Genomic DNA, 11,145 nt, shown 5'->3' with positions numbered 1-11,145 from the left:
AAAGGTCAAGCCCAGGAGCTTGTCAAAACTTGAGGCCTCCTGAAGATAAGAGCCATTCATTTCAATTGATGCCAGATGTGGATCAGAATGTTGATGATGTAAAGAGAGAAGCTTGGTTTTAGATGCATTAAAAGTAACCAGCCAATCCTTTCCCCATTATACCACATGTTCAAGATCAGAAGAGAGAAAATCGGAGGGAACTTGGTCGTTTATGGTCTGTGATGTACTGCCATAGATGGTAGCGTCATCAGCATAAATATCAACGAATGATCTAATCGTACTCTATTTGCTCAACCCTCCCCCTGCTGTTATTTCAGACCATTTGAAACCATAGCAGCAAGTTTTAGTCTTCCCCTCCATCAAGGTCAAAGGTTTTTGGGTATATATATATATATATATATATATATATATATATATATATATATATATATATTTTTTAAAATATAATTATCCATTAACATGTGTTTCAACATTTACGACTCATCAGAGTGGCTGAATAACACATGTGTATGTAGATTACTGTTATAAAAATAATAAATAAATAAAATGTTGTATATGTCCAAACAAATTATGGGCGACTTTCTAAGTAAATAAAAAATGAGCTTTGAGGCAAAGCCACTATTTAACCATATTTATCGTTTGAAAAAAACAACAACAAATCTTTATATATATATATATATATATATATATATATATATATATATATATATATTATTGTAGGTTTCTATTTTCTAGAGGTGAAGCAACCACTGAGTTTGTAATGCGGTTTAGATAAGAGTGCTCAATGCAGAAGTAAAGCAAAATATACTTTTTATTTGTTTTACATAGGCCTGATATGTCACTACACCTTCATGAGCATTTTTTGGTCAGCCATTTACAAGTAACTAGAGACCTCTGCAGCCCATGCTGTTTATACAAAATAGAGTTCATAATGAAAATTGCAAAACATTCACAGCACATATTATTATTAGTCACGTGATATTTGAAAATAAAATTAATATCAAAAAAAAGAAGAAGATAGAAGAAAAGGAAACCTTCATAAATTATAGCAGGAATGTCGCGCGCATGCCATCTTATTTGGGTTTTATCGAAAGAGTTAACAAAAGTTATGCTCTTTGTCGTACTGGGGCGGATAATCTTTTGCTTATAACATCACCCGTTAATTCTGTTTCTCTCTTTTTTGTCCCTTCTTTCTGTTTATTTACTTAATCACGTCTTTTATTTGAGTTTTTTATTTAATCAATTTAAGAAGTTGGTAATAATTTTTTATGGATTGTTGGAAATGCACATGATATTGAACACAAAAAAGACTATTATTTTAAAGCAAAGCCTCGAAAAATCATGGATTGCATAGAAAAATGCGGGCATGAAAAGTAATATGGTTAAGATTAAACTTATAAAAGTATAAGGACTAGTTGTTAAAACTGGAAAAGAAAAGGACAAGATATTCTAGTAAAAAATATAATAAATTTATAACTTAAAATATTGCAGCATTAAGAATTTTTTTAGATTCAATTTAACATTATATAATCAATTCATACTGCTGCAGCCTTCACTGATGTTAGCGGGGCAACCTCAATTCAGCTGGTGTATCAGTCTGCATATACCATGTAACTCTTCCCAGGCATATCCAGTAGGTCCGTGAAAGTCTTTTGGAATGGGAATTCTGGGTTTGAAGGTGGTATTAGTGGTTCCATCAGTTGGGATGAGGCGATCAAATTGCATTTTCAGCATTATGCCCTTATTTGTCGAATACTAGCGTATAGATCTGGCCAAAATAATCGTTGTCTAGCATTAGCTAACATCCCATTCACCCCTTGATGAGCAGAGGGAAGAGCCTCTAGTATTTCAGCTTTAAGCTGCTTTGGTATTAGAACTTTATCCTCTTTTATGGGTACTCCTTCCAGGCTATATAGTTGGTCTGCCATCAGTCAGAATTACTAGACTTTCGGTGGCAGTTCATATTGTGACTTCAGAAACCTGTCTCGTATATATGTCGCTAACGTTCGGCATTTCTCGTCAGTGGCTGCAGCTACCACGATTCAATCCCAGATTATAGCTTGAAATTTGGGGTCATGCACAGCACATATGCAGCTGTGATTGATGCTTGCATGGCTCCCTCGATCTGCTGAGTAGGAATAGTAATCTTTAATCTGCTATGTCTTGATGGGTATTAGCAGATGCAGTCCGGTGCAGCATTAAGTTTTCCAGGAATGTGCTTAATACAGAACCTGTACATTAATGACCATTCTTTGAAAGAAAACAAACAAAGATCCTTTATGTTTTCCAGGAGCTGATCTGAAAATATTTTTATCAGTCCACTGTAACCAATAAATCTGGACACCCCAAAACGAACATCCTACAAGACTCCAATCTGTATATCAATGTCAGAACTTCTCCCTCTATAGCAACATTCTGCATCCTTCACAAAACTGGATCCAGCTAAAATCATTTTCCAGTGGTCCTTACCACTGTTGAGAAGCAAGTTGCCCTGTTCATCTTGAATGTTTTGATCCCTCTGATTTTCCAAACAATATATATTTTTTTTTTTTGACTCTTTGAAAAGTTTGTTTAGGGTAGCATCCCAATAGAATTTGTAGAATTTGTGATCCTTTGTGCACAACAATTTTTGAAAGAGGGACATGATATCGGCATGTGAAAATGCATACGATACCTGATTAACAAGTCCAAACCACAATCTGACGCCAGTGATATTCTTGGCGCCAGGAAGTTGAGAATGGCTCCAGTTATTTTTTTAGTTGGCTTTATGCCATCTGCAGTTATTTAAAAGCAGGTAAACTCAACGTCGTCACCTGAAAATTGAAACTTATTGGGATTGAAGACGATTCCATTTCTGCTGTAATGGGTGATATAGTCTACTGTGTGCCAGAAAGCAAATTTCATAGTTTTATCCCAGAAAAGTGTATTATTGATGCAACGAGTCTTTCGGGACATGTCTACTGTAACGTCATCGAACTGATGTGTGTAACCGTCCTCAGAGGCCTGGAAACCTTGGTGTATTCTAAGGTACTGAGAACGACTCCACTCTGTTATGAATGTGGTTGTGTCTCAGGCCATTGAGGAGAACTGTGATATCTGTTCCATACATCTAGAACTGTTTTCTTGCTTTGGGCAGGCGCAACAGACACTTGGTTAAATAGGGACAGAGTGTAATGGATTCCCCTCATCATTGCGGCATTCAATTTTTGTAGGTCTACCGTCCTTCTTGGTGATCCATCTTTTTTTTGTGCAACCACCATCTCGAAACACAAGTCCGTAGGTGTGCCTGCTGATATTGGCTCAATAACGCCCAACACAACATCCCTATCTAAATCTTCATTCACCTTATTTTTCCAATGATGCACAGTTGATGGTTTTGTTTTCAGGGCGAATGTTACATCCAGTGGTTTCTATTTAATCCATGGGAATAGTTTTTTCTTGCTCATCACTTGTAATGGTTGATGGAGACAGGTATTGAATGCATTTTATTTGAAGTGCTCCCGTAAGCATTGTTCCAAACATTCTTTCATCCTTTTAGCTCTCTGGGGTGTGATGTCTTTCCACACTCGTCACATAGTTTATTTCAAGGAGTTCTGGGTACCTCCCCTCTCCCAAGATAGTTTCTTCTCGGGCCTCATTGAGCCAAATATCAAATGCTCATTTGGGCTGTTTTGCAAATGATGAGTCGCTGTATCCATTGTCTCCGGACTAACCAGTCTGTAAAATTTCTGTTCCACTGTTGTGAAAATATTGGCTTCAGCCAACAGCTTGCACTGGTATTCTGCATTTGCAAGTCCCACTACAGGTTGGCCAGCCACCATGTCCTCCAAATAGTTTATAGTGGGTCAGTAGTTCTCATTATTACACTGGATACTAAAATTGCAAAACCTTGCTTGGGACTGAAACTTTGCTGAAAACTGTGACTTGTATTGTGGAATATATGCTTATGCACCTCTTGATGTAGACCTTTCACTGCAATGAGTAGTATATACCGTAGGAGCTGTTTTTCTGTGGCTGTATTGAGAACTTTGGGCCCTACTAGATCAACAAAAATCTGTTTACCTTGTTCGAGCAAGCGATTCTTAACTCGCATATTTCCATGAGGTTGGTTAAACCGCACATTTGTTTGTATTGGGTCCATGTGTCGATGAATAATGCCCAGTCTCTATTGGTACAAGCATGCTCGATCACAGGTCTATCCAGTTTTTTTCCCTGTCAACACAAAACACATTGTTTTCTTTTTGTAAATTTATCAACTGATGAACTAGTTGCAAGTAATGATCATCACCACGTTGTTCTGATGCCGTTACTATTCGTATTTAAGTAAGAAAAAAATAATCCTGTAAAAATAAATCCTGTTTGTAGTGCCATGTAAAGTGGACTTAAAAGTCTCCCGAATCTGAGACCAGCATTGTATTTATAACACCGGATGACGCCTGGTGTTCCACTTTTTTCTGACCCGTCTCTTCAGCCATCCTCATTCTCTACAATCACTTCTATAAAGTCTCAACAATTTAACATGCATGATCAAAAGTTTATGATTGATCAAAATCTGTGTTGAACTGGAGAATCTGTATAGAATTTCAAATGTACACTTCTATTTAATCCATGGGGGCAGCTTTTTCTTGCTCCGTCATGTAATTGCATACTTAGTATCGTCTGCACTGGAAATTGAACCTTCAGTATCCAAAAGACTGTCACTTAGAACTTATTATCATTAACATTTTGTCCTTTGTGCTACAGATCCTTTCAAACAAATTATTTAACGCATCTGAAAAATTCCAACACATGGGTACTTTTTCTAAAAAAGAAGACAAGCATTAAGTGGAAACGTTTTCAAATTTTCACCATAACGGGATTCGCATTTTTTTTGCCTTGTAAAAATTTTATTTTGACCTTTGTTCCTTTTATCTTTTATTCTTTCTTCTTCTTTTTCCCCTCTCTCTCTGATTTATTCTATTTGCTCCTGTTTAACAACACGTGATCCCACTTGGCTTGCTGATTGGACGAGCCATTTGTTTTCCCACTCAATGATGAAGAATTTGAATTTAAAAAATCAATTGCTGGCATGTTGTCTTAGCGTTAAGACCAGCTAAATATGTCTAAGTTATCTGACATATTTTGTCGAGGTCTTGGGCAAGGAAAAAGAGACCAGAAAGCTTATCAAGGACACTCATCAACTCTGTCTTAACTAAGACATAAAAATTAGTTGTAAATTTTAATTATGGCAGAGAGACGTGAATATTTAATTATCTCGGAAGGGATATTTATGCAAAGAAACAACAAGAATCAAAAATTCCTCTCAAGAAGTTTCTCAGCTACAGGAAAAACGATTATAAGAAATTTATCCTTTCTAATTCACTTGAAAAGAAGGCTATTGGAAATACGTGAAGAATTTCATTTCCTGTTAGTGCAAGGAATGGATTAATTTGGTTAATTTTATTCTCTAGTAGAGGAGAAAGGATTTGTTCATTTGGTGAAGATACTTTTCTCAAGTACGAGAGAATTCATGCAAGCAAGTTAAAAAAGAAAACACCTAACAAAGCATATAGTCATTGAAATCTAAGAGGCTTCTGTGAATCAGAGGCCAGATTTATAGGAGCATACTAAGTGGGGAATTGTGCAGCAAAATGTTCATTTTACATTTAGATTTTTGCATGATGGTAGAGAGGCTTGAGTTAATTCTCCAACAGTTTATGATGTGCAAACCAGATGCAAAATGTTTTGCATTGTTCTCCCCTTCACAGTATAGTTGTGATCTGTCTTGACCAACTCACTAATGACAATCTTCAAATGGTTTGCAAGAACTCTTTCCAAAACTTTTAAATCCGTGTTAATCAGAGTTATTCGCCTTTAATCATTTAACCATGCCTGTCCTTTTTATTTTATTTTTATTAGTATTTTTGTTTTTTAGCGATGTACACACTTGCTCTAGTGATTGACCAGGGATAGATCCCTTATCAAACTAATGTTTGAACACAGCCTCAAAACACAATTCATGGAGCAGCCCATCAAGTCCTGATGATTTGTTTGGAGCTGTGCGAACAGTACTATAGACAGCAGCAGCAGTATCATGTCCTTGTTGACGATTTTGAATCTATGCGTGATTTGTAAGCTCGATGCTGATTGCTGCAAGCATTAAATTTCGTTTGTAGCTTACCCAATCAGATTCCATCTCTCTGATAGTTATTTATAAATCCAAGGATTGATCAAATTAAAACATATCTTTATATAACATTGTGGGCGCGCGTATGTAAATGCATGTGGAATGACGTCACCAGTAAAGAAAAAGACTATAAAAAGGATAATCACGTTAGAGATGTGGATGACGTCACAACTATAACGAGAAGTCACAAATGGCGGTAGAATGAGGAAATAAATGTTATTGTTATAAAAGAAAGGAGTCAAGTTATTACCTGTCCTATGTTCCTTGCAACGTAGACTGGATACAACATGTGGGCCCCACGTGTAACATTATATTTAATGCATGTGGATTTGATATGCCAAACTGGAAGATAAACTTAACAAAAGGACATAGACATTTTTTAGCATAACACACACACACACACACACACACACACACACACACACACACACACACACACACACACAAGGCAATCGTTTTATTTACATTAAGGAGACTAGTCAAAAGTAAGCCCCTACAGAAATTTGCAACAGAGAAAAGGAACTGAGTAGATAACTCTAATTATTTGGTGTATAGAACAAGGGATATTTGATCTCTTTACAAATATGGAAAAAGAGAGATAACTGAAGAAATTGATTACATAACCGAAGTTGATAAAAAAGAGATTGCCCATTAGTATCTTTCTTTTTTTCAGCCAGGAGGGTAAGCTGCATTTGTTTCAATCTCCAATTTCTTTCCTGGCCTGCAATTCCAACCAAGTCCTTGAATTTTGACATTAACAATGCCCAAGAATCCAACATGGCCTCAGCCGCACACACATGGACAATGTCACACATACACACACAAGCCTACATACACACATAGACATGGACTGACTTCAACACGCATGTAGTAAACACATGTTTTCCATTATTTTTTGTTTTATTTGGCCGGACTTCTCAACGGACCCATGGCACTTCCCAAAGATGTGGGTTAACTCACCCCATGATCAATATCAGCTGTTACTTTAGGCATCCCCCTGCCATTGCTAAAAGAAAAATTGTAATAATTGTAAAAATTCTCATATATGAACTCTTTTCCTTTCCTTACAAACAGGACAATCATCCTATCCTTCATATATGGTCTGATCTCCTCCCTACATTTATATAACAACACGTGGACTTTCTAAACTTGTGTATTCATCCATATTCATGGATGGATTCCTTCACTAACACCTTTCTCTCACATTCTCCTTTTATTTATGTGTTAGCAAAAATGACTCGCAGAGTTGTTTTAAACCTTAGAATGAGACTTTGTCTTTCTATTCTCCATTTTTCTCCCTATTCTACAGAGTGAACCACCTTCAACAACAATAGCCAAAATTTCACACTCCATCACAACTTGCTAAAAAGTCGCATAAAGGCAGAGAGAGTCATCTAAATAGTTATCAAACTTCGGGACGTTTAGTCTGGACTGTTAAATGAAGCTGTGGTAGATTGTAAATGGATGTGTGAGACAAACGAGTATAAAAAGTTACTGATTTAAGCTACTCCTTTTCTTTCTTTATTCATTCGGCTTACTTTTTCTTCTGACTTTTCTTTTTACGTTACTCAGAATAAGTTTACCCTTTTCTTTCTTTGTTCTTTTAGCCTATTCTTTCTTCTTTCCTTTCTACTTCTTTCATGGCAGTTTGGCATTGGTTGGTGTCAAATATACCAACCTCACATCTGAACAGCATCTACTCTATAATGCTGCTAAAACATAACGAGTTTGAGCAGAAGATCTGTGACAGACGAAACAAGGAATTTATGCCAGCATCTTATAGCATCACAAAAGATTAAAAATTTTGAAAAGGCTGTTATTAAGGGATAGTGAATCCTGAACCAGTCGCCAGGTCAGAGAAAACGTAGGGTTACTGAGATGGCAACTAATTCCACTTAGTGCAAATCTCCTCTGACTATTCTAACTGCTCTTATAGCAGATCTGAAGTATTTCAACACAGAAACCAAAATCATTCACTAACAAATTAAATATTGCATGTAGTAACTTATTACAAGAATTGCTTGTACCTTTGACCTTGACTTTGTGGCAATTGTTATTAAGTTGGTGCCAAATATACCAAGCTCATGTCTAAACAGCATCTACTCTATAAGGCCATTGAAACATAACCAGTTCAAGCAGAAGATTTGTGAAAGACGGAACAAGGAATTTATGCCAGCATCTTACAGCACCACAAAAGATTAAAAATTTTGTCTTTTTGTGTTGACTCTAAGAGCTTTGTTCTTAGAGTGAAAACATGTTTCATTTGTGAGTTCTAGTGACGTAAGTGATCCAATGACACATCTCATTAATGCATGACCTAATGTTCATGTACGCCAACTGCACAGGGTCAGGCTACCATATTTTGTTTATATTTAGTTAAACTAATTTTTGTAAACATTTTAGCTAAAACTTATTTTTTACATTTCAGTAACCAATTTTATTTCTCTAAACAATAATTTTTAATATCAGCTATTTTTAGCAAGATCACTGGTTGTTGTTCGTCTAATATCAACACATGTATATTAATTGTTAACACTATTCTTGGCACTTTTCAAAGACGTTACAATCACCAAACTTGTACACTATCTACGTCCAGAAGCAGTGCTACAATATGCTCCTTGAAATGTTTCTGAAAGCTTTACAGATCTCCTGTTAGCACAAAGTTATGTCATTTCAGGTTTTTGATCTGCCGAATGAATCCATTCAAAGCGCCTCCAAGTTTGGAATAAAAGGTCAACATTATCGTCAGTTAGTTAACAAGTTTTAGATAGCTTGTCATGGTTTCATATCCTTTGTTTACATTAGAGTGGCACAAACACAAATATGCTGTTGGCAGAGAATGGACACTCCTCGAAATATGTCATGACCATGCATGCTAAAAATAGCAACGACTTTTTTCAGACAAAGAAAAAAAACCCACAAAAACTCAATTCTCCGTAATTAAACAAAAATAACAGACTTTTATTTTAGACAGAGAAGAAAATATATACAGGTAATAAATGCCACAGACATTTTTGCCTGTAAGAAATCCGGCCTAAAGTTAATTATAGTCATTTATTTGTTTATCAATTATTATGAAGCCAGTAATCTCACAGCAAATTTTTAGTTGGCTAGGAGACTCCCAATTCCAACTTGATGATTTTGGACCAATCAAAGATCTTTCTGAATTTATTTGCAATATTCTTTCTTGGAGCCACCTAAATCCTTTAAAAAGCCAGATTTTTCTTTAATAAACCAGTTGGCCGGAAATCCATGGATCGGCATCATCGGCACTACTCCTCCGTTTAGCTTTGTGCCTGCTGGCATGTCTGTCACGGTTTCAAATCACCGCCTCCATTTTTTTCTCCTTCTTTCTTTCTTCGCCCCCACTCCTTGTCTTACTGGCTAAACACAAGTGAGACGATCGCCAAACACGAGTGAAACATTCTCCAAACACGAGTGCATTCACCACCCACGCGTGAAACATTCGACAAAAACACGAGTGAAACATGCGGCTAAGCACGAGTGAAACGCATGAACATATATCAACAAAACACCAACAAAACAGGCGATTTAATTTTTACCCTTTAGACGAAATTAATTTAGATGGAATCAACAAACTCCCACTCTACTCTTGAGTGCATAAATTTTGTTCAAGAATTAAATAGAGTCGTTTGTTTGTTTTCGTGGGGACCAACCTCACTAATATTACGTCGGCAAAATGAATACAACTCATTCTGGCCAAGTCGAGGCACTCGCCCAGGGAGCAACGACTGACGCTACCAGTCATGTTGTCCACACCCACCAGCAGCAGCAGTTCAAACAGTCCTTATCAGGGCTAAGTTTTCACAAATGCGATTCACCACTGCTTGCTTCTTGAGACCCACCGGCAGCGAACTTCACTTCCAGTCTCCAGTGCTCCAGCGCCTCCAGCTCACTCCTACATCTTTCCAGCCCTTGGTGCCTCTCAGCTCGCTCCAGCGCCTCCAGCTCACTCCTGCAGCTTTCCACCCTTGGTGCCTCTCAGCTCGCTCCAGCGCCTCCAGCTCACTCCTGCAGCTTTCCAGCCCTTGGTGCCTCTCAGCTCGCTCCAGCGCCTCCAGCTCACTCCTACATCTTTCCAGCCCTTGGTGCCTCTCAGCTCGCTCCAGCGCCTCCAGCTCACTCCTGCAGCTTTCCAGCCCTTGGTGCCTCTCAGCTCGCTCCAGCGCCTCCAGCTCACTCCTGCAGCTTTCCACCCTTGGTGCCTTTCAGCTCGCTCCAGTGCCTCCAGCTCACTCTTGCAGCTTTCCAGCCCTTGGTGTCTCCTGCAGCCTTGCCTGCCACCTTGCTCGCACTTGGCTCCCTTCCGGTCTAACGTTCCTAAACACTGATCCCTCCGTTCTCAGTGTTGTACGTTCTCGGGGTCGTCTGTTCCTAAACACTGATCCCTCCGTTCTCAGTGTTGTCCATTCTTAGGGTCGTCCGTTCCTTAACACTGATCCCTCCATTCTCAGTGTTGCACATTCCTTAACACTGACCCTTCCATCTCAGTGTCCACCATCCATTCCGGGCCGCTTTGACGTCCAGCTGATCACTCCAGACCCAGTGAACAACTCTGAACCACGCTATGTCTAGAGTACCTGTTTCCCGACCTTTCTAGAGTACCTGTTTCCCGACCTTAGCCTCCAGTGACGTGCGGCCTTCCAGGCGACCAGCACCCCGATCCAACGATTAATTTTTTTGCTTCCTTTAAAAAAATAAAAGGCAAATCCTCGCCTTTAACCAAGCAACCTATGTCTGTCATTCTTCTTTGCCTTTTTGCTGTTTACCGTCTGCCTGTGTCTATCTTGTTAGTTGTTGGGTCGATTGTCCCCGGATGACTGGCCCCGCAACATGTCAACTCATGCATACCCACACTTACAAAGCACAACACACACACACACACACACACACACACACACACACACACACACACACATTGACTGTTTGAATCCCTCTGTTCTCGTTAGCTTAACCAA

This window comes from Euprymna scolopes, chromosome 14, assembly GCF_053919585.1.
Source record: "Euprymna scolopes isolate OS-2025 chromosome 14, ASM5391958v1, whole genome shotgun sequence".
Classification (NCBI taxonomy): Eukaryota; Metazoa; Mollusca; class Cephalopoda; order Sepiida; family Sepiolidae; genus Euprymna; species Euprymna scolopes.
The sequence above is the reverse complement of the archived record's forward strand: the minus strand, read 5'-3'. Positions refer to the sequence as shown.